A 25,928-nucleotide genomic window follows, 5' to 3' on the forward strand; every position below is an offset into this window, starting at 1 on the left:
AATGTCTTCTGAATTCACTGTGCCAAATTTTTCATGATGGTTAAGTGACTCTAGTTCTGGTTGCTTTATTTTTTTTTTTTTAATCAGCTAGGATATGGGCCAACCTTTCACTGAAATGTTCCAGTTCTGGGCATCAGCAGAAAAATTCCCATGTGGCTTGACCTGGCTACATCTACTGGACAGATTCAGCAGAGAACACCACAAATTATTTTCTTATGTAATCTTCATACATCAGTTATCCTTACAACAATGCTGTGAGGAAAGTAATTATGATTGTCTTCATCAGTAGCTTCTTTCTTTTTCTTCCCGTATTTGATCTAGATCTGTGGTCTAGGGGTTCAAAATCTTCACTGATTCCTTCCATTTGGTTTGTCAGCCTTTGCTCTCCAAGAATTGGACTAAGAAGATAGGGAGTAGAAGAAAAATTCAGACTTTATTTCCTTCGTGTTCCTAGAAACTACTGCTGAATCTGGGACAGTGCTCTGCCGAGTGCAAAATAATCTAAACAGATTTGAACAGGTCCTTTGCCTATGCTACAGAAGGCTCTGCTTTACCAAAAGTGCTGAAACTTGCAGAAACATAACATTTTTTAAAAGCTCTGTTCCTTTCTTGAGACAGACGAAGACTAGCAAATTTTGTAAAGAAATTAAGAGGGATATGCAGATGAAAAGAAACAATTTGTTTGTTTAAACTTCTTGTCCCTGAGAAAACAAGCTGAAGAACTACCCACCACTAATTTTGACTGAGGTTTAGGGATTACAAACAACAAATACCTCTATATCTCAATTTCTTTCTACATTTGAAAGCTTTTAAAAAATTTTCCAAAATTCTCACCTGAAAATAGAGCTTTACATAACATGAAAAAAATCAGTCAGGATTTTGTGTGTCTGATTAACTTTCCAGGGACATCTTTGACTTATTCTACTTACTCTTATTCTGCTGTGTTTGGTAGAGTACTTTGACAGTGCCAGCTGGAAATACAGAGGATACTTCAGTGAAAGTAATATTCAAATAAATGGTAAATGGAAATCTAAAATTGTATTACATTAATTTACATAAGTCTGAAATCTAAATTCCATTATTTATTTATCTACATTCTAAAAATTTTCACTGTGGTAGTTATAACCTTCTAGCTATTCAGAAGGGTACAAGTTCACTTAAATCTTGCTATAATGGTATAATAATGCTTCCAACAGGAGCACAGGCAATTTCTGTATTTCTGTATCAGTGTGAATTTGCATCCTACCAGGTAAATTCTCAGCAGAGAACTCACAGACCCTGGAGAATTATTGTAGAATTTTTGAAAGGAGCATTTCAAAAGATTTTCTGACTAAGGCAAGAAAAAAACAGCAGTTAACTACTAGTCTGACATGGTGTACACTGTTTACAAAAAGTCTCAGCATTTGAGAATAATAAGGCCAGATAGAAGCATCTCTCATGCATTATATATGACTTAAAGATTCTCCTTCTTTGAAGATAGACATACTATCCTATCTCCCACAATCCTAAAGGATTTACTGCAAACTGTGATTATCTGACATATGAGGAGTAAATTTTTGCCAAAAAAGAGAAAAATGAAAAGAGAAAACATTCACCTCTGGCCATCGAATTTGGAATTTCTTAACTGAGGAGTGATGAGCATCTGACTTTATAACAGAAATACTTATTTCAGCTATAAAAGTAAAACTTTTTCAGTAGCATAATGTACCCTAATTTCTGAGGTCGTAATTTTTAAACAAAATTAAAAAGTATATGTTTGTGACATCATAATGGTTCCTTACACAGCCCAATGACAGGGATAAACCATGTAGGGCTAATCTCATTAGTGGCTTGGCCCCTTCCACCGAGACCAGTCTGTGGAAGGGAGAGGTGAAATAAGGAGTTCAGAAGAGGGTACTGACAGCAGGACACTGACGGATTTCTTTAACACTTTTGAAGAAAAATACAAACCCTAAAGGTAATAGACTGGAATCTGCCACACTGTTCAATTTGTTCTCTCTTCTTCCAGCACATCATCTTAATCTTTCCTCAGTGCTCCCGCTGGAGTGTGCTTCACCTGTTAACAAATGGGAGTCTGTCCAACATGTTGCCTTTTAGTCATATATTTATCTGATGCTGCAAGGAATTCTTGGAAGTATCTCGGTCCCTCATCTTGCCTCTTATTTATGGCAAAGACATAAAGTTGCCTTCCATATCCACAGGTAAGAATTAATCATAAAGATTTTTCACTCTTATATGATGTCCTTTACAAAAATAAAACATTTTGGATCTCATTTCCATAAAGTTGTTGACCTGTATTTTAGTCAGTTTTCTAATGGGACTATCCTAAACTGTATGACTCAGGAGAATCTTGAACCTTTTAAGAGTAGACATTGGAGAAGTAGATCTAGACTCACAGAAGCTGCAATAAATCTCTTCTGTTGAGTCCTTCCATATATGAGAATTTGCCGATATGGGGAGTAGTTTTCCTAAAGGTCTAGAAGGAAGCTCAACTGATCCTAAAGCTGTAGCGACTCAAAAACATATTTTAATTAATTTTGTTTGGATGAAAATTTGTTAAGTAGGCTTAATACCACACATAGATTTTCTAATTTTACTATTAAAAATTACTAAATTATAATTTTTTCTCAAAGTTTTCAGTCCTGCTAATAGAATAATATTATCTTTCTAGCTATGGACAGTCACTTCTCTACACAGTGTATTTGAAAGTTGGTAAGATAACTATATTTAAAACAAAGGTCGCAAGATAAAGTTGTTGGGTTTTTTTGTTTTGTTTCTGAAGTGATTTATGTGAAGAATCATTTGCCAATAACATTTTCTTTTAAAGAGACTTTTCTGTAGACTTTTTGAAATAGAACTGAAAGACAAATAGAAAATGTTTGTTAATTTTGTTTAAATAAAGTATTTTCTGGAATGAAAGTATCTGGGTAACAAGTCTGAAAGTTAATTAAACAATTCTGTGGTAAAACATTTGGAGAACCTTAAAAAAATCCCTCTGGTGTTTAGAAGTCTGAATAAGAGCAGAGGGAATTTGTGGATTGTTGTTAAGCTTTCAAAGTATTGTCTTAGAACATTTAAAAGTCTTCTGACATTTGAAACTTTTAAGACCTACCCACAAGGGTTACTTGCCGTGGTAAGGAATATATTAGACAGAATAATCCTTAAAATAAATTATGGTAGTCAGTTGAATTTAATTATGCTGACTGAATTAAAATAATTAATTCAAAGAAAATATTCACTCCAGAATGCCAAGAGGAAACTCTGAATCACTATATTTCATGCAACAAAACTTAGTTTGCATAAATATAGATGAACGTTGCATAAGTAGTATATGAGCGACAATGCAGGGAGAAAAAAAGTGCTTTAAAATGCTTTTTAAAATGACTGCTTAGTGGATGGATCAAAGAACTGATGATTTTTAGGCCATCTCAGTGGCTCTGGGCTTATTAGTTGTTATCCAGAGACTGAAATGCTAATTTGTGTGTTTTGCACACCCAAACCAGCTGCATATTTGTCTAGATTCCAACATAAATATTAGCAACAAAGTATGGTCCTGATCATGTTCAGTCACTTTGCCCAGAATCAAACCCCATTTCTCTTCTGCCCACCTCTCTTCAGTGAGAGAGTGACAAAGGCAGAGACTTTAATGGGTTAATAATAAAAGTGTGCTAAAAGAGAAGATGCTTTACTCACAAATTTATCAGCTGTGACTTTTAGTACTTTGCAAGTTCATACAGTAACACCTTCTCAGAAGCTTAGGGGAGAAACAAGCTAAGGAACTTTAATATTGGCATGTCATTTAATGAGATTAATACCCCATGAATTTTGGAGCACTTTTTGCTTCTGCAACTCACAGAGGCCTCAAACATGCCTTTATTAAGGCTGTGAGAAAGATGAGGAACAATGCACCCACACAATGACTTACCTGATCACTGTCAGCAATCATGGGACTGCAAGTGATGCCATAGCTCTGGTGGACTGTCAAAGACATAAAGTTGGGGTCATTTATTCATCCTGATGTTGGGTAAAGTGCAGGGTGTCATGGAGCAGGGTGCCAGTGTTCCAAACATATGAACATAATATAATTTTGGTCTACTGCTAACCCATCAGAGATGTAGAACTCCCTAAGACCAATTTCTAGCTTTCAGCCCCTTGTAGATATTCTGCATTGTAGAGGCCCAGAGAAGCTGATTTTAGTTGTAGGATGGATGGTGCATTCCTGCTCCAATCAAAAACTTTAACTGCTCAGCATGTATTTTCTTTAGTAACAAACAGGCTTGGAAGTCTTAAAGAACAATTTTCAATTTTTTGAATGCTTTCAAGTTGTTATATAAAGTGCCTAGAAGATTAATTGCTATCATTCATAAGATGAGAGTAAGGAACTTCTTTCTCAACTGCTGTGCTATTAGTTTGACCCAATTGTACTGCCAAGTTCTCCTGCTGCTCAGAATTTGTACCTTGTCTCTTCCTTACAGATTGAATCTCATCAAAACTCTCCCAAAACTCTAGGCAGATGACTGTACTAATTTCCGTTCATAACCCTGAACCTCAAAAAGCAAAGTACTGGTGCTGACTCTCAAAATACAGTCTATATCAGCCATGTCTTGAAAAATTGAAGGTAACTCTCTCAGTAGGGTTACAAATGCAGTGCTTGAATGATTTTAATAATTTTGACTACTGAGGTGACTGTAAAATTAACAGACACACTAGAACTCTGTCTATTGCAACATCATTTATAGGAAATAAAAGCAAAAGAAAACTTTTTGATCATTTAAATTTAAATGTAATGGCAAATGGTTTTGAATAGATGCTGCTGATAGGCAGCAGAGAGGCATTAGAGAATAGGGCATCTCATCAGCTTGTCTTCTATAAACAGTTTTTCTGTGAATGTCTCCAGAGTTTCTTCCACAAAGGATTCAGAAGGAGGAAGGGATAATTCTGTCTTTAAGCATAAACATGGCATTGTGTGGGTTTCCTCTCAGGCTCACTCTCTCAGCTTGGACATGTGGACCCTTCCCACCCTTTGGTGTGGAGAACAACAGGATAAATGTCCTCCTTCTATTTTAAGTATCGATAGAGGCTCCTTAGAAAAATGGGAATGTCAGCAAGACCTCCCTGTACTCAAAACTGTTACCTAAGTAAAGTCAGGTGGATCTATGTTGTATTGCACTGAACTTTATAGATCTACAGCACTGCTCTCTTTCAGGCACACTTCCATAGTCAGGTGTGTGTAGCTACAGGGGCACTGAGGATCCTCTTGAAGCTTTGAACCTTTGCCATGGCACCTTAGGAGAGACAGCTGATGCTGCTGGAACCTCTCTGCAGTGATTATTGTGCCTGTAGGTTCAGACAGGTTGTGCTACACAAGATACAGCAGGGTTGAAGCTTCATACTTTATTTCAAAATCCCTAAAGCAGTATTTTTTCCTTTGGACTCAAAGTTTGAGGTCTTAATATATTATAAAAACCAGAGTCGCCAGGTATGTACCCATGTTTCCTGCACCTTTATTAGGTAACATTTGGGTGGGCTTTTCCTTCACCTGGACAGGAATTCTGGCATCAAAATTCTTGACCAGAGACCAGAGTACTCTGGTGCTGGATGATGCTGCAAGCCTATCTATGGCCTAAAATGGCCACAAAACACCAGATGCTTCATATTTTGCTCCTCATCTCTGTTACTGCTAGCTAAAAGCAGCATCAAAATTTCTAAGTGTTCATATATGCCTTGTGCTTTTTTAGGAGTGTTGATCACATTCCACCCACAAGAAGCATAATCTGCTCCAACTTCTTCATTCTACTAGATTTTCTTGAAGTATTTCAAAACGAATAAATTTCTAAGCCTATCTTGAATAATTGTTTATATCACAGTAACCATCTTCAAATATATACATAAAATTGACTTGTCAGTGTATATTGTGTTACAGCATGAAGAATGTTATTTACCACTGCCCTAGTCTTCTTCTCGTAATTCTACTTCCTACTGGTTTTCTAATAGCATTTACACTTCTTCAATTGTCAGCTGAAAGTTGAATATATATGCATATTGATATCACAGAAATAAGAATACATGAAATTCCAAGCTATTTTTATTGCCTATTACTTTCTTTTCCTAGTGTATTGCTTAAAAAGAAATATTTATGCTTTAGGCATAGGCAGGCATAAATAAACCAGTTTATACATGTGTAGACATATATGTTCTCTTGCAATAATTGTAAGTGGCATTACAAGGTCACAGGCTTTGAGGAAAGAAGGAATTTCAGCAAGGAAATTGGTATAAATACCATTTTTTCTTTCTGAGAATTCACAGTCATGTAAAAAGAACTGGATAGGTAATGTGCTTTATTTTCCAATTTTTTCCATGTCACTAGTAGGGTTTTTCCTGCAATGAAAAAATTGGGTCACATTCCTTATTTGAAAATTGCATAATTTTTTTTTTCTTCTGCACTGAATTACTAACTGAGGCATATTACAGAACTGACAGGAACACCACTTGCAACATAGTAGTAATGAAAATAAAATAAAGCTGCCTTATATGTTCTTTTTCTCTCACCAAAAACCAATATTGTTTGGAGCATTGGTGAGCTCTAGAAAAACCTTTTGTCTTGCACAATAGGTTTATCTTTCCTTTCACTTATTAGAATCACCGATTTTTCACCTCATTTTATCTGCTTGTTACTTAGCAATAAATCTCATTGCGATCCAATGTTAAGCCTACTTTTCCAATCTCAAAGCATACAAACAGTGTTCACTCTTTCTGAACAAAGAGTTCTCACTCTTTCTGAAGGAGGCTTCTGAAGTAAAGAAAAAAATATTGAAGAGCAGTGTTACCCTCTAGTTCTTTAGAGCAACTTTTAACATAATGACCTGTTTAGTGAATGCCTGTTCTCACTACACTTATAAAAAAATATTTTTTAATCCAAATTAGGAAGTTGTTTCTTGAAATTGCATAGAAGGGTAAGAATAAATATGGTAAATTAGGCATTGGTTAATTTATCTTGCATATAGTAATCACTAAGAGGGACTTGCCAAGAGTTCTGTATGGAATCAAAGTTGTTGTTTCCTAGAATAATACTTAAAAGAAACAGGAGGTAGAATGCTGCCTACTGTCAGTCAAAGATTCATTCCAGTTGAACTTTATTGGCAAAGAAAGATAAAATTTTATCTTCATACACAGTAAACTTTACATTGCAGTGCCTAAAACCACAAAATGAATTACACTTCTAGGCATCACCTCAGTGGCAATTTAAGCAGCTAAGCTCAGTAATGGCACTGTAAATGCATCATCTTCAGAGCAATCTAATTCATATATTCCCTTTCCAGCAATTTATTCCAGTATTCATGCATTTTACATTTCTGTATATTCTGTTCAAATGAAAATGTTTTCCTTCTAGTCTTTCAAAGGACATTTTAGACTTGTGTTGCCATTGTGGTTTATATTCTTGCTTTGGTCCCTTAAGTTTAAATGCTCTTGTGTGTTGAATAGGGCATTACAAACCTAGAGAGTAAAATGCAAACCACAAACACTTTAAAATTCAACTAAATCTAATACTTAACTACCTTTCTCCATCACCACCCCCCCTCCTTTTTTTGTTGATTATAGAAAACTTTTCCCTTCTTAATGTTTCTATTTAAATTCTTATGCAAAATTATTTGGAAGGTAGGTGTTCTGATGCATGAAAGAAATTACACTTTTCTGTATCATGCAATGGAAGCAGTCAGTAAATGTTCAAATGTGTCTAAGCTAGAAGCTTCATGCCTATATTTCAATAGTATTACTGAATCTGTAGGGGTGAAACTGCTCTCTTTTTCATTAAAAATGGTATTGCTAATGACTTAGCTGAAGACAATGTTGGTCGTTAATGCTTAGTAAACATTAGTTGTTTTACATGATTTGGAACACACATTAGTACATCATTTTCATTGCTGCCATTTTAGATTTCTTTCCATTCTACTACTGTCTCCTAATGCAATTAACATTAAGAAGATGTTTGTCAAGGATACAATTTTAAGGACACCTTCTGCCACATAGGCTTCATTAAGGGCTTTTGAAATACAGAATACTAATGAAAGCCCCTCGTGGCAAGACATTTAATTAAGGAACCATGCAGCTTAGGATGTCTCAGTTTAAGATATTACTGCTGATGATGCAGACAGACTCATTTTGAAAAGTATCTGTTCAGTTCCAGTGAACTCAGTTATGGCAATAAAGATGAGGCCCAAAAAATTCACGTATTCACAGGAAAAAAATAAAATAAAAATATAAAAATTTATTTTCTTTTCTTTCTATAAATGAATTAGAGAGAGACTATAGTAAATATCATCCATACACTAAGAAATTATAAGTTTGCAGTATCTGGTTTGAATTCCTGTTTACTCTCCTTTCCAGCAATTGCAGATTATTTTAATGGAATAAAATTTCAATCATAAAACTACTTTGCAAACTCTGCCTATAGCACTTCAAGCCTAAAAGGCCAAAAATTTTTCATTACAGAGGTGCCTTATGGGACACTCATGGCCTGTGTTTCTGGAATCTGAATTCTTGATAGGGTTCTACTGGTTTTAGATCTATCACTGGTTGCTAGAACCACTAAGGAGTAGAACTGCATGCTTATGGGGTCAAGCAAAAGTTACATGAGGATTTTGAGGATACTAGCACTGCATAAATAAAAGGCAGCTGGGATTCAGTGTCATCTAATGTGTTTTAGCCTTTCATACCATCCTCTGGCACTTCCATGACCACAGTGACTGCATCAAAGCCTCTGTGACTGCATGCTTATCCTTTCTTTAACCTCTTTTCAAGGTGTTTTCTGTCAGAGGTAGAGCACCATCGGAGGCAGGAAAATAGAACAGACAGATCCTTCATCTGGAGGCATGACTATCTGATATTATTTTTTGTGCTGGTTCTCTTTTCTCTCTGCGCACCTCATGCTGTTACATACAGCCTTCTTTTATATAAAGATTTCCATAAAACAGTGACTATGGATAGTTTATCTCAGATGGGGTTTTTCCTTACACACAGTGAAAAAATAGACAGTGTTAAATACCATTTTATAGTACCTACTGCTTAATGCTGGTAAATGATGAACTTAAATGAGCATTCTTTCCTTTGAATACTTACTTCCTTTACATTACACACCAAGAATATTCCTCATTATATCTCAATATTCTTTCAAGTTTTTTTTTTCAATTTTACAATGAAGCTAGTATGTCGGTGCTGGCCAAATGATTTAGTTTCCAAAAATTCTGCTTAACCTCTTTAAAATGGAAATGCTTCCATGGTCTGAAAGACAATAGAGCATGAGTAGAATGTTTTACACACTAAAGAGATTGGAAATACTTTGCAAAAAACAGGAGGTTTTGAGAGACTTATCTAAGCTTGTATCTCGTTGTTGTAACCAGTGATGCTGCTCCGTTTCACAGGCATTATTTAACTGTTTTTTGTGCTGTCAGATTAGTAACCATCAATTGTTTCACAGTGTTACTTAAGATATCCTTTTCTTTTTTTTAAAATTACATGTATAACTACATAAAGACATACATGTTGGATACTATCAGAGAAATAGTACATATAATTTCTTCAATAATAAAGTATTTTCACCAGTGATGAAATACCCTGTAATATTTTGTATCTGTTTCTGGGCATCCTGTCCCATCTGGCTTACTGTCTGTCCTTTGCCTCTTTCCAGTTCTCCTCATTCCAACTGAAAATGAGTTCTAGCCAAGGGGTGTTTGTGAGAAATGCAGTTTAAGGAAAGGGAATAAAAGATGCTTGAGAAACGAGTGTGCACTGAAAGTGAGTATTTGCATGACTCTCCTTCTAAAAAATAATAGCCCCTGAATAGAAACATATTTTTTTGACTCTGTAATTTATATTTATTTGTGGAGTCAGGAATTCTTTGCCATTTTCGATCAGTTATCTGGGGTCAAGTTGAAAATAACATATGCTGGTATTGAATGTCATGACTCAATAATGTTGTTCACTTTTTTCCCAGAAGAGTTGGAAGTTCGGAAGTCAGAAATATTAACATTCCTGCTGCTCTAAGCCAGCCAAAATACAGACCTATTTTCTGTTGTCTGAAAATTAAGGTGGATATCCAGATAACTCAGGTCATTAAACAAGCAAATTTAAGATTTAGAGCTATAGGAGGTTTAACAATAAATTTGGCTTCTAGCTCTGGAAATAAGCATCCAGAGCATTTGGTCACCCCCAGAACTTGTGAATTAGGCATGTTTATAATTATTAAGATGTGATATTATGTACAGGGCACTTGTACTCAGTTTAACAAAATAGGTGGCCATTTAGAGCTGAATATGTTAGTCTATTTTATCCTGTCAGTAAATACAGAAACCATTATCTACTGATTTATCATAGTGCTCAGAGCTGTGCTGTAGTTTATGACAATTTATGCACCAAATAAAGCATGCATATTGTTTTCAATTTCTTTGTGCTCCCCGAAGAGCGGCAAAATGATTTTGTTTAATAGACTAGTAACAATAAGAGAGTTAAAGCTGGAGGGTTTCTAGAGTTTCTGAAAAGATGTATTTCAGCTAGAACCACAACAATTTCTTGCAGCATAAATGTACTGATATGACACTTACAGACTGTGTGGGTCATTCAAAAATTCTCTGACCCACCTGAGCATTGATATTTAGATAAAAAAGCACACAAAAAGATAGAAATCTTTGTGCCAGTTGTCTTTTTAAAGAATTTGCTAGTTCAATTACTACCTTTCTGTATAGGTCTTTAAATCTTTTAAGGTTTTGTTTTTGAAAGTGTGCTTCTGTAGCACATCACTTCCATGATTTCTGAGCAGCCCGACCCTTGGTTGTAACCCTGACTTCCTAGGAGCAGCACCGTCTCACCGTGGCTTTCATCAAGATATGTACTTAGGTAAGGCTTATCTAGTGGCTTATTTGCCTAAATCTTCCTTTCTCTCCTCAATACTTTTACTATCTTACTGGGGTTTCATGTGGTGGGAAATGGGATCTGTTTCTGCTTCATGCACTGGCTCCTTTCCTATATCTGCCAGGCTTATGCTGATCTGCTGACTTTTCTTGGGGACTTGTGCTCACAGGGAACACGCATCAGCTCAAACTTTTTCCTTAACTGACTTACAATGCAACCAATACCCTCCTGTACCAAAGACTCTGCCCTTTGTCACCTGCTGCTCTCCACAGGGCACAGTAGGAGATCTGCTTGACATAAACAAACTACTGCAGGGAGTTTCATCTCCCACCCTAGCTATATTGCAGGTGGGCACCATCTGAAAGATACAAAAATAAATGGCAGTATTTTACAGCAGCTCTTTGGTGTTTCCATGCGAGTGCTTTGGGCCATATTAAAGTTCACTAGATTTTGCAAACACAATGAAATCTTGTTTCCCTAGACATTGCTGCTGCGCAGCAATTGTATGCTATATCATTTGTCTTTTACTGCCTGCACTTGCCATGGGAGCACTAGATTTACTTGGTCTGCTGCAGAAAGGTGTGCCTGGATGGCCAGGTAGGAGTCAGCTATGCAGCTATGCAGAGTCTCAGTTGACAGGTATTTTTGAATCAGAAGCCATGCAGCCGCATTATTGTTATTGTGGCTGACTTGTTTGGGCCAAAAACACATCTAGCTGATGGCTTAGAGTTGGTTTGCATCCTTTTGACCAGTCATACTGTAAATAAAAGACCCAGGTCTTAATAAAGTTAGCCCATAAAAATATAGGGATTTTTTTCAAGACTTGTTTTATGCTCCTAGCTACTAGGAAAAAGTGAAAAATGTACATTATAGAAATCTTGAGGTTCCAGAGCTAAAAGCTCTTGATCATTGAAGCCAGAAGTGATTGTACAAGAAGCAACCTGTGGGAACAGACTCATCAGAGAAAGAGAAATATACTCAGTTTCTTCCCAAATTCTTATTTATCTCATTTAGCTCTGTTACTCACCACATCAGCAGGCAAGGTGTTTTGTGTTTGGTCTAATTTTTTTCTATTCACAAAAATCAATTTGAAAAAGCAATGGCAATGTCACGTTTGTTTTAAGAATGGTGTTTCACTGGTTGCTATATGACTTCCAGTTCCAGCATTGTGCACTGGTAGCATAAATATATAATTTTTCAACCACAATAATTTTTTTTATTTCCAGTCTAATAAATGTGATTCCAGCTTATCTAAGAATTGGCTGAAATAAATTTAGAAATAGAAAGAAATTAAATTTATGGTTTGTATTTTTCATTTTCAAATGTTTTCCTCATTGTTAATATATTCCTGTTGCATCTGAACCGGAACAGAACTAACATCAGCATTGCTGTGCAATGAGGTTGCATTTAGCTGTCTATATAGAAAATATCTTCACACAGACTTCCCTTGCAAAAGAATGAGGATGATTTTATAATGTAAAAGTAGAATATGAAAAGTAGAAACTTTAAGCCCAAGTAAATTACAGAAACAAGTCTGCAACAATGGCTCATTATAACTGACAAATCGGTGAATTGTGGAGTTGCTGAGGTGGGAAGGCACCCTGGATATCCTCTGGTCTAACTCCTGTGCTCACAGCAGGACAGCTAGAGGGGATTGATTAGGAAGGTATCCAGTGGGATTTTTAATATCTTCAAGACTGAAGACTGGTATTTCTGATGTTTAATTGTAATTTCCTTTTTTTCAGTTTGTGCCTGCTGCCTCAATGGGCACTACAGAGAGGAGCTTGTCTCCATTCACCGAGTTCCCATCAGGTATTTATACACATGGATAAGAGCTCCTTGAACATTCCCTTCTCAGGCTGAACACTACAAGCTTTCTCTGCTGTACTTTGTATGTCAGATGCTCCAAGCCCCTTTCTGCCTTGAACTCAATGTCCATGACTCTTGTACTGGGATGTATCTTATTGGTGTTGAGCAGAGGGGAAATGTCGCCTCCCTCAAATCTTCCTAATACCTGTCAGGAACCTTCTTTTCCCCAAGGTGACATTGCTGGCTTCTGACTAACTTGTTGTCTGCAGAGATTTCCAGTACCTTTTCTGTAAAGTATCTTTCCAACTGGTTAGCCCATACTGTGTATTAATGCACCAGGCTGTTCCTACTAGGGGTGTAGGACTTGGCGTTTCGCTTTTCTGCCTCCACGAGTTCCCTGTCAGCCCATCTCTGCAGCCTGCTGGAGCTCCTCTGAGTGGGAGAACATCCATTGGGTGTATCAGCCATTCCTCCCAAGTGTGTATCATCACTCCTGCTGAGAGTGCAGTCTGCCTCATTGTCCAGGTCAGTAATGAAGAGGTGAGTCAGAACTCTCCTGGAATGAGCCCCTGGAGTACACCAGCAGTGGCTGACCTATCAGGCTGCTCAGAACAGTCCATGCTGACTGTTCAGTCACTCCTGGTGGATTGGTGGTCAAACCTTTTTAACAGATTTGGAAATATCTTCCAGGATTACTTGCCCCATCACCTTTCAAGGGATCATGGTCAGGCTGACAATACTGTAGGTTCCTGGGTCTCCCTTCCTGCCCTTTTTGAAGACAGAAATCTTCATGTCCTCAGGAAACTCCTTCAACTCCCATGAACTTTCAAAGACAATTGAGTGACCTAGCAATGGCATACAGCAGCTCCCTCACCATGGATGCATCCTATCAAGTTACAAAACACATTCAGATTTTAAAGAAACAACTTTCTGAAAGTGTATACAGCAGTCTCCATTAGAAAGAAAATATGGAAATTAAAACAGAATGTGTTTTGAAATGAAAGATTTTATTCTATCTCAGCTATTCTTTCTAAAATAGGAATTATCACAGCATAATGATTTACAAAAATAATGTTTACCTTTAATATTTAAAATTTATTCATACCTTATACAGAAACAGGTTGGGTTCATAACACAAAGTCTAAAATTGTTTGGAATTTCAGGTTAGTGCGGAGTGAATCTAGCTTCTTGGTGAGAGGTCTCTGACACTGATATTGCAAGTAGTGTGTGAACTTCTGATAACTTTTCCAATAGAATCTAACACTTGGCTTTTGACCTAGAAGTGCCAAAGTGATTTTGATTTCCTAAAGGAAATTCTTTCTTCACAGACTGTGCAGCTGTATTTCAGATCACTGGCAGTTTTCAAGTACGAGCAATTGAACGAGAGTGACTGTTGAAGAGAAGAGACCAAAATGGTAGCTGATACTGGTCGATCCTTTCAATCGTTCCTTTCAAGTGGAGTAAGGACACATCTGTGAACTCCACATCTGTATCTCTGCCTACTGCAGGTGTCCTGAGCTTCCTGCAGCTACATAGGAGATACAAATTATTTTATTCCCTGCAGGAACTGCTGCCTGTTCTGTACCCAAAACAGAATTAGCCACCTTGATATTGTCAGATCAATTCTAATAGTGTTCTAGTTAATCTACTGTCATTCACTGTCATTGCCTGTAGTCAACTTTTAAAATAAAATAAACTAAAAGTTTTAATATCTTGGGATACAATGGGTTGAAATATACATGGTTACTATAATTTATATGTATTTGACATCTTATGAGCGCAGTACATGTGAAGTTTTCTGCTACCATGGATGGTGGGAATCACTAATATAGCACATAGCTTTTGGAAAGGACAGATCTGGTTTGGTGATAAAAAAAGGCTTTGTGGGTTCTTTAGCACCTGTGGTCAATATGATCAGATGTAAAAATCAGAAAAGAGTATAGTATCTGAATGACTTTAGTAGTTTAAAATATTTAAAATAATTGCTGCCTCAAATACTGTTCCAAAATTTCTTTCATCCAGCTGGCAGAAATTGCCTTTTTCCTTGCAGCACCACGGTCTAAGTAAGAATAACAGCCATTGAACTTGTCAATCTTATGCTAGAGTAAAAGTGGCCTAATAAATACAAATATCTTACCAGAAAGGCACTAGTCAGGAGCCAGTCCAGTGGAAGCACTATTGAGTTTCTAAAAAAAATACGTTAATAACCTATATACCCAGCAGCTTGGCTATTTTCTAATGAATTATTTCCTGTGCAATAAATGCTGTCACTTATCCTAGGCCGGAAACAATCCCATAGAAATGGCCTTGAGAAAACCTTAATACCTGAAGATATGAACACTGGCATTACGGCAGCCAACAAATGAAAAAATTTTCTCAATATGTGGCAGCTAGTCACATTGCTGAGCAAAAAAATAACTGTCACCAAATTACTCAGGGCTCCTTTCACTTTGATGGAAAGTGTGTCTCCTGGTTGCTTTTCTTTTCACCATATGGGTAGATAATAAGTTGGGCTTTTACGATGACCTTTCTGCTTAATATCTGAAACCTTTGGCCTACTTAGGAATTATTTTTCTTCCATCCCAAGTAAAGAATCCAGAATCCAGCATCCAGCATCCCAAGTAAAGAATCTGCTTGCTGCCAAGATCTGTTTAAGTGATATACACCTTTAGAAAACAATGGCAATGTTTCCTAAAATGATTTATCCTGGGAATATGACAATAGCCACTCTGGCAATACGTTCCTACAGGTAAGAGCAGCACCAAACAGCCGCAACATTGGAAATCTGATGACAGACATGAATGCTCAGCAGTTCATTGATAGTGAAAAAACACTAGTCTGGCAGAGAAAACAATGCTGTACAGCTCTATATATCAGTTTAAAAAATGGCATTGCCTCCACACACAAATATGTTGTGGTTTGTTTGCATAATAACTATTCTGATCTCATAAAGTACATGTAATTTTCATTTATTAGTAACAGATCACCTTATATTCCATGAAAATTGCTTTTGAGTTACTGTTCTCTGCTGAATGCCATCTCATTTATGACACAGTATCACCTTATTAGAATGCACCTAGGAAAGTGTCACTGTGGCTGGGGCACTTCTGAAATAGTTGAGACAAATTAATATTGTCAAACCCAAGAGAGAGATTATAAATTCCCCTTTAAACTGTCTTCATGTCTTTCAAGGACAATTTACCCCCTGCAAATTCAGCTGATGCTTTAAGTATCTCACACTGACAACCTTTAAGTCTTTTAAATTGGTTTTAAACTCACATTTTTTGCATAGTGTTCATATATAAAAGAAAATATAATATTACTGCAAGTTTAAATTTTTTACATATAATAAATGCAGATGTAAACAGCATTGTCAGAGGAAGAAAATAATTTTTAAAGTAATTTTAAATTGTAATAATTATATTTAGCTGATACATCTAGAGAGCAGGAATCACTTGAATTAGTCAGCATTCAGGTTCAGTTTCATTGCCAATAATTTATTTAGAAAGTAGGACACCTACAATATTGAATATTTGTTTCCTTTCAGACTCAAATATATTCAACTCTAAAAATATCCTTATTTCAAGTTCAATTCAGTTTTAGCGATTCTTGTATAAGAAATTCATCATGACCATAATCTGTAACATGAAAAATGCCTCCTGCAGTGACACTGCTCCCAAAATTTCAATTTCTTTACATCAGACAGGCGCAAACTTAAATGATCTTAACATTTTTGCAACACACTTTTCCTCTTTCAGCTTCTCAAAGAGAGGGCTCTGCAGATTAGGTCAACAGGGGCACCATTCACACACCCAACCTTATTCAAACTCAACAGGAGATGCTTTTGCTTCTTTCTCACAGATGAAACTCCACTTGTGTTTTCCTACCAAGAGTGCTGTGAGGGTTTCCCTGTTCCCTGCCACCCTCGTAGATGGGGCACCTGCTCAGTGCTCTGTGCTGCTGATGGGGAACTTTCCTTACATATAATTATTCCATTGTTTCCAACCCTCTGAAAAGCAGACCCACAAAAATGTGATCATTTACAAACAGATTGGATTTATAAAGGTCCAGATCATTGATGACAACATTGTATTTGTTCTTCTGCATTTTTGTCCTTCAGGATGAGATTTGATCACAGAACTAAAATTTATTTCACAATAGTAAGATTGTGATGTTTCTCTTTTTTACAGCTAAAATTTACATCTGATTAAAGAATTTGAAGAACTGAGGCTTGAAAAAGACACTAAATATTTAAAGATTTACTGTAAATGTTTCAGGCCAAGTATCTGGAACACATGAAAACATTACATAGAAATATTGCAACTCAGTAGAAATTCTTCTGAGGAAGAAATTAAGTGCTTCAATATTTTTTTCATTAAGAAAACTACTCTCTGTATTTAGTATATCATTATTGAATAATTTAAAATTTTAAAACAAATACTTCTGCTAATATAAATGAATTATTTTAAAAATATTTATCAGAGAAATTTCAAATATTTATCTGGGTATGAAAATTTATGCTCATTTGGGCAATCATTATACTTGAAAATACTCATAGAAATTAAACTCTAGATTTTGAGAAAACTATACTGTGAGAGTATTTGGCAACATTTCTTCTTCTTTTTATCTGAAATAAATTTGACATTGTTTAAAGGGTTTAAAGCAAGATTCAAGCAAGCAAGTAGGCAAGAAACCTTACCTGAAATAAGATAGTCAGACTTATTCTGATTACGACTGGTACCATAATCAATTTCACATAAATACTGGCCTTCATCCAATATCCCATCTCTCTTACACCAACATGTAATTTCAGTGCAGACTTAGAGTTTCAGAAGCTAAGCAGAAGAAGAATATTCTGACTTATTAAAAATTATATCAGGAGAGATCACAAAGTCTAGGTATAGTGCAACTTCTTCTTTGAGCTCGATTATTTGTATTTCAAATTATATTGATTTGTTGGAGTCATACGTTCAATTACAATTATGGGTCCTAGTCTTCACCATGCTCCAATTTTATTCATATTCATACTCTTATTTACATGTCCCTTTGATTTTTTACCTTTGTCAGCCTCTTAGTCCTTAATTATTAGAGATGTGAAATAACAATTTTAGAAATATGCACCATTGCCACTCTCTCAAAAACATTTTGATTAGTATTTTCCTTTACCTCAGAGAACACTTTCAGCTAATTTTAGTGCCACCCTAATCTTGAAGTACAGCAGCTGTAATGTACCTTGTATTATTGTTTTTAAATCCAAAATTAAGCAAACTGACAAGCTCGCTCAAAAGAAATGTTTAACCTCCAGAATATTTCTTCTGTAGAGCAGAATTTTTTATTACTTAAATACAAATCATATTAAAGTCATGGCTTATTTAGAAACACTGACATTTTTATAGCTGGTTTTAAAAATAATATGGTATAAGGGAACAAAGCTAAATATTTTAAAAGCCTTGGGCTCTCCAAGAGTTTTGTACTTCCCAAAAGTTCATTGCTGATATATAAAATTTATGTTGTGCAATGTGCTTGTCACTGGGTGAAAGGTGGGCTTGCTCATGGGGGAGGTGGGGGGATAGAAAGGCAAAGTACAATAATGTTTTGAAAATAGCTGTTCCTTGCTTTTTTCTCCATCCCAAGCTTTCTATCTGCAATAAACCTATATATTAATTTCTATGACTTCACAATTAATTTCTATGACTTGTCAATTTCTATGAAATTATTTTTTCTGATGAAAGTAACTGATGAAAATGATTCAATATCCAGCCTCTCACACTAAGCAACTCAGGACTGTTATTTTAAACTAATGGGTGTATTTGATTCAATCTTGTGAAGATATTTTTGAAGCCCAGAATGAATAAAGTGAAGCAAGGAAACAAAAGTTAAAAACCTTGCTGCTAAGCCCATGACTCTTCAGACCAATGATGCAGACTGCTTCAGGGGCTGCAGTGTGTCCTAGGCAATCTAAAGAGCTGTTTTAGAGACAGAGGGAAATTCATATGCATATTAAAAGCAAATAAAAAATGGCATGCCTTTTGCCTGGCTATCAAAAGGAAACAGCTTATCTTTTTACCAAACCAATGAAATACACAGGAAATGGAAGAACTTTCCTAAGAGTTTATGTACTCAAGAAGAAACAGTGGTTTCATTTTTAGATGAAAGAATGAGGTGTACTATAAATTTAGTAGGATATTCAAGAAAACATTGGCACTACATTCTCTTTTTCTCATCCACTTATCCTGTAAAGATAATTTTAAGTAGATTTGAGTTTCATACCACTGAAAATATATTAACACATGCTGTGTTAGAGTGAAATTGCTCAGAATCACTCAAAGTCAAATAAACATGGATTGGGAACTTAATCTTTCTTCCTTAAATATAAAGAAGTTTTCTGCCTCAACTTTCACATCTGTGTGACTTTCATCTTTTTTGGAGAGAGCAAAATGAAAGACAGCCTTGACATAAGCACAGTAACTGAAGAATTGTCGGTGTGGATGACGAGTACCTGATCTTTTACTGGTTGTATGAGCTTGTGCTAATCTTTTAGGACCAAGTCAAGAAATCAAATTTTATTTTGAACTGAAAGAAGGGATTCATAGCCCTCTGTCATGTTCACAAAATCAAGCATACTGACTAAAGGATTGTTTAAGATAATTGAGAGTGCTGAGGAAAGGGGAATAAATATTTTACTTCCCTACAGTTTAACTACCAGCCCACCTTCTAGGCTGTACTTCTAAGCAGAAATCTATAATTAAATTCCTTTCAGCCCAGGGAGACCCCTGCTAACTCTTTCATCCCTCCATGGAGATTGGAAGCCATATCTCCCAGAGGGCTCTTTTAATCATCAGGTAGATGAGCTGAGGGACCCTCAATCTGCCGGCTTGGTATTGTTCCACTTTGCCTAAGAAAATATGTATCTTCCAAACAGATTGATGTAATTGCACTTACTAGAGCACTCATTCTTGAGGAGAGAATCAGGGTTGCAGTTCCTTCTTTCACTAATATTCTATTAATTTGTGTTGGAAAGGAAAATCCATGTTTCTCTTCACCTCTGCATGTAAACTGACCAGTTATGTAATCAGTTTCTTATGGTCTTTGGATGAGTCAATATTTGATTACACTGTGTAAGTGGAATGACTTCAAAAGAAAAAACAAAATGGGAACTCCCAAATTTTTTATCATATTAGCAGCTACAGGTTCTTACTATTTTGCATTTTTCAATGAAATATCAAAAATCACAGAATGAGAATGGGAAAAAAAATTATATTCTGTACCATGAAAACACTGTTTACTTATTAGCTGAAAGACTGTTAAGGCGCCTTTCTCAGCTGTTTAATTTTGTTGTCTCTGTGACCTAATCTGCACGATGTTCTTGGTGGATGTTTTACTTAAGCTCTGCAGACAGGTACTCAGTGTACTTGTCAAAGTACTCAAAGCAGACATGTCTGAAACACATTTAGAAGTGACCAGGAGGTTTCCATGCAGCTAAGGAAATTTAATGTTGGAAATTTACATCCCCATGGGCTTCAGTTACCTTAAGCCTTATCATAATGTCTTGGCATACAATTAGGAATTTAAATGCATGAAGCTTTATGATCCAGTAATATTATTATTTATAAAGTGCTTTGATTCTAAGGAGTTCTATAAAAAGCACAGAGCAGAATTTCTCCAGTGTACAAGTATTGTGTAAACAAATGTTTTAAATCTCATAAAATTTAAGGATCAGCTATGAGGTAGTGGAGCAAAATGCCAGCTCGTATAGATAATTGATCAAAGACATCTTTTACTATGGTACTGCAGAATTCATTTGGTGGCATTACAAAATATTTTACCTTTGCCAGCAAAAATATCCTGCAATGGCAACACCTTAATGGTAATAGCTAGGCATTATTTTTTCATATTCATGAGCTCTGCATACATAAACTAATATATGATCAACGTCTTAATATAAAGTGAGTGTATAGGAAATGGGATGAAGCTTGGAAATAGAGGAAATAGAGATTTTCCTTTTTGAAATGACTCAGTAATTAATGCTTGATTTCAGTGTAATATGAAAATATTTTCAAGGTGGTAGAATGCATAGAATGCATAAATCAACAATAGACCCTGTTTCTCACAAAAAAGCAAGTATATTCAGTTAGCTCTAAACAAAAAGCAAAGAAACAAAAACAAAATAAACAACAAAAAACTACAACAAAAAGGAAAATGCATCATATCCACATTAGTCAAGGGCATACTGACAAGAATGCCCAGGAAATTCAAAATTAGGAGGTAATGGGGTAGACCTATGTCCTCAGAGGAGACTTGCCAGAGGGTGGAGATGAGCATGGGAGTTCTGCTGTAAGTTCCATTATGCCAAAAATTGGCACATTTGTTTGCTCAGCTTTTCAACTGAGCCTTAAAAATGATGAAAAAAAACTTGACCAGATGTAGGATGTTGATCATACTGCAACACCATGAATACTGACAACAGCTAATAAGGAAAATGAGCAATATTTTTGAACAAAAAGAGCTTTTTGCTTAACACTTCACCATCTTCATTAGAGCAGATTTATCCTAACTGTAGGGACAGTATCATGACATTGCTAGACCCAAAGTAATAAAAGACAAAGTTACTTTTTACTGAACAGAAGCACTATTGTGGAGATTTATATTAGAAAGTCGCTTCATCAGCTTCTGATTAATAATTAATTAACAGCATGGGCTCATTCAATTATTTCCTTCTAATATTTTCATTCTTTTTCTTTCCCCACCAAAAAGGCAATTAATTAAAAAATGCTGCCAAAGGTGACTAATGCAACTGAAGAAAAACCTCTTAAATGTAAAATTCTTGTTCAGAAAAAGATGACATTTCATACCTGCAAACTAGTGACTAATAATGAACAAAAAATCACTAATAATTATAATCTTAAACCAGTACTTGACCATCCACTACTGCTTTCTGAAGGCAAAAAATCTGGGAAACATTTTTTCAGAGCTGAGTAATTTTGTTACGTACAAGACCAACTGTAGTTATATAAGTTGAATTCTTGATAGGAGTAATCAGATGAAACTAAGGATAAGAAAATTTTGTCAGAGTATTGAGATAAATTCCTAAGCACTGAAATCTATTTCACTGTGTAGTCATTTCCTGGAGCACAATATTTTCATATTTATTTTGCTCTCACTGTCCCACAAGGCATGCTGATTTCAAGACTAAAGCACTTTGTGGAGTTTGAAATTAAACCCACAATTTTGAAATAGAAAGCTACATATATTTGAAATTAACATCTGTCTGATTTCTTCTGTTTACTTTTTTTCCCCTCTTCTCTTCAACACCCACTTTCAAGGAATTCTAAAGCTCTAAATAAGAAGGATGCCTTCCTGGTGTGGGAAAAAAAAAAACTAGCTCCATTTGCAAAATATTCTTCCAGGTGTTATATTATTATCTGATACAAAATGACAACACACTTTAACTGTCATTTGAAAACAGATTTTGACATAAGAGATTTCTCTACATATTCTACTGTGCCACTTTATTGATTAATTTTTAAAAAAAATCTTAACCATGCTTGGGAAAGAAAGGGGTCACATATTAACACTGCAATACCAGCTGTTCACATATATTTTCCCTGATAGTTTGAACTGGTGATACAGGGCATTAGAGAGTCTTTCATGATCCCCAAAATCGTCTTTCTCGAACCAATTAAAAAGAAGAAATATCAGAAAAAATTGTTTGATTTAGGGAGGGAAACTTCCCCAATGATGATCAGTGGTGATTAGTTGGATTTGTTACCTACATGAGGCAATGGATATAGATATTTTATGTACCTATAACTGGGCTTATCAGAAAAGCTGCACTAAATTTCTTATTGTTTTGCACTTGGTCAACCCACACCCTGGCAGATGGTGATGAGCAAGCAAATTTGGAAGCATCTTATTCATTATGAGGAGTACCAATCTTATTGGTTAAAGTCACACAAAGCAGTGTGTGACCAGTCATAACTCCTTACAGCCATCTGTTCTTTCTGGGTATGAGTAGACTATTTTGGTATGGACTATGGTTTTTAATATACAAAATACTTTATTGTGTCCAGCCACCATGAGGGCATATATATCTATACACCAGATGGGTATGGATAGGACATAACGATGATTTTTAGTAAGTATGATTTATTCATATTTATTCTTCACAGATTCTTCAGAGGAAAACTAGACATTTTAAATTCATAGACACACTGGTAATAAAGAAGATTGTACATAAAATGTTAAGGGACCTGAGGATAAGAGTAAAAGCTTTTTATTGAAGGATTCACTACAGATGTAGAATTAGTTATATGATACATTGCCTCCCTTCCCATGCAATTCCTCCACAGCTGAGATTCATAACTTAGAGGTTATATTCCTGCTGTGATTTTTAATACACTATATACTGGTGCTCCTGTGTCTTTAAATAAGCATCTGTAGAATGTTTTAAATCTCACAAACTGTGCCCTCACCATAGTGGTCAGATGGCCAATACAGCCTCCGATCACTGACAGTGGCCAGCAGGACACACTCAGTGAAGATCAGATGGCAAAGAGTGATCTTTTCCCCCAGAATTTTCTCTGAACCTTCTGTGATGTGCAGTGCAGAAAGCCCCTGGGCCAGAAATGAAAGGGACAGTGATTTTATTGATCTCTATCATACCTTCTTTCCATCACCTTCATCTTAGCCTGAACAATCCTAGGCATTCCTTCTACAGAGGCAGGTTGCCTATCAATATAGTGTGGAATCCCAACAAGTATATTTTGACTTCTGATTATTCCTTACTTTTTCTGTATCTTTGCTTTCAAATCCCTTTCTAAAATTTCTCCTTATATAATCAAAAGTTTTGTTTGAATTCAGAGAAACACGCAAAATCTGGATTTGGTTAAAAGAGAAAGAAACAGAACCCTCAAGCATTTAGTTGTATGCACAACATTTTGTTCATAATCCCTTCTCTTTGAGACCTAAATTCTGCAAAGTCCTTGGATTATGGACTATTTATTCAGTTAGTAGTTGGCAGCACTCAACAATTATCTCTAGAACATTTTTTGATCTATAAGTCCTTAGACAATTATGGTATATTACACACTGCTTTCTCATGCTAATTGCAAATGCAAATCAAAATTTTAGCATATATTAATATGCTGGTTTTCCCTATTAGACTCACAGAAGTGACATATATTGGAAAATCATTGGGAATTATTTCTATTCAAAGCTACCTTGCTTTATATGATAATGGTTTTGTTATTTTCAACCCTAATTAAGGATATTACGTATAATTTATCAAGATAAACATACTCAAAGCACTTCTGGAGCAAACAGAATTTCGAAATATTATATTAACACAGCCAATCCTATACTAAAAATCTTTTATTATGAGTTGTCCCTGTGACTTTTAAGTGACCTATCATTTAATTTTGATTGCTTGTGGAATAAGGATTAACAAGCTTAAAACAGATAATCTCCATTATGTGTACTTTCTAAGAAACTGGTTGCGAATTTGGTATGCCAATAGGAAGTTTCCATTTAAACTAATGCCCACATCCACTATCCACTCCAGATATGGAATTATAGCCTGAAACCGAATGTTAGTTGCTAAGGGAACCCCCTTGTGCCTTCCTCTCAGTGAAAATTAAAAACTTTCAGCATCATACTCTTCTTCTTTTCCAAAATTATACATATATTTTAAATATAATTTGTTAAAATAAGAGTCACCTTTCCCACACAGAAATTTTGGTCATCTTTCTTAACATCTCATTAGTTTTTCAAAATATTCAGGCTCCTGCTGAGACTAAAAGTGTGGTGGTGACCATTTAGAAAAGGATATATACAAGAAAACCAGATCTAGAAAACTGACTGAAATTTAGTACAGAATATAATCTGTTGGCCAAAATTATCTGGAAAAAGAGAATACTTATAAGTGAGACGTCATATTCAATAAAGTTTTTCTAATGCTGATATGAATAGGAAGAAGATGAAAATAGAAATTAGGAAAAAATTAGGTCCCTGACAGTTATAGTAATTTTTTTTCTTTTTTTTTTTTTTTTTAATAATTGGAATTTAGCCTTTCCTGACTAAATTCTCCCCCTGTACAGTGTCTGTACAATGAGAGAATCAAATCCTACCATCCATCAAAATCATCTTGTAAGATCTCCACTCTGGATTATGTTAGAGATTTAAATTATATTCTAGATAAGAAGAAAATTATGGCATTCAAAAATCACAGTGGACAATCATGGATGTTCTACCTCAAAGCAGCCAAAATCTGTAACTTATTTCTTATATGCAATACATTTACTATAGATATAAATAATTTTTATATAACTTATGCTAAATATCCTTTGGAATAGTGGAAATTTTTGACCTATCTTAATTTTCCAAATTCCTGTGATTCTGAAGATACAATATCATCTGGAACCTACACCCAGACCTGAGTAGGAAGGTGATGGGAATCACACAGAAATATTCTGGTGTTTATTCATGTTAAAATTATGCTAGGATTAAGCCATACACACCAAAAAGAAAAAGAGAAGAAAAAAAAGAATATAAAAAATACTCTGCTTGACAAAGAAAGCAATATTTTACAGGTCAGAAAGTAACCAAATAAAAGAATTTCTAGAAGTCAAACACAGCTAGATCCAGCAAAACAAATTATCCCAGAACAAAGCAGTGTTTATGCATTGGTTGAGTTTTCAGTTTCCATACTTTTCAATGTTAGCTGTTTTCAGCAAGTGACTGTCATTTTCAAAGTACACTGGGAAGTTTCTTCTTTATTTGGGATTCTGGGATTTTTTTTAAAGTTTCTTGATGAAATGCTTCTCCTTCTCTGCTCTCTGAATTACAAGTGCTTGGGTGGAGATGTCAAGTAAGAAGAAAAAATAAATGGCTCAACTTCCAGGAGTAAGGCTTTGCAGGTAGGATTTTGATGTCTGTGAGGAAAAGTGTGTATATAAAATGCCCTAAAGGGCAGTGTGGTGTGTAGGACTTTGGGCACATTGGCCTGTCCTAAGCAGTGCATTCTCACTGCTAATCCCCTTTCCCCTCCATTCCAGTCTCCCGCACACAGAATTGATGTGGTGGTGGACATTACTGTAGCTTTTGTCTTGGACCAGACCGTGATTTGCAATTCTTTGGAGAGTCAATGGCATGACAGAGTAGGGGTAACAGGAGGTGAGTGCCTTCACTGTGTCAGAGACCCAGTCCCAAATGTGCCT

The sequence above is a fragment of the Melospiza melodia genome, chromosome 4 (genome assembly GCF_035770615.1).
Source record: "Melospiza melodia melodia isolate bMelMel2 chromosome 4, bMelMel2.pri, whole genome shotgun sequence".
NCBI classification, from domain to species: domain Eukaryota; kingdom Metazoa; phylum Chordata; class Aves; order Passeriformes; family Passerellidae; genus Melospiza; species Melospiza melodia.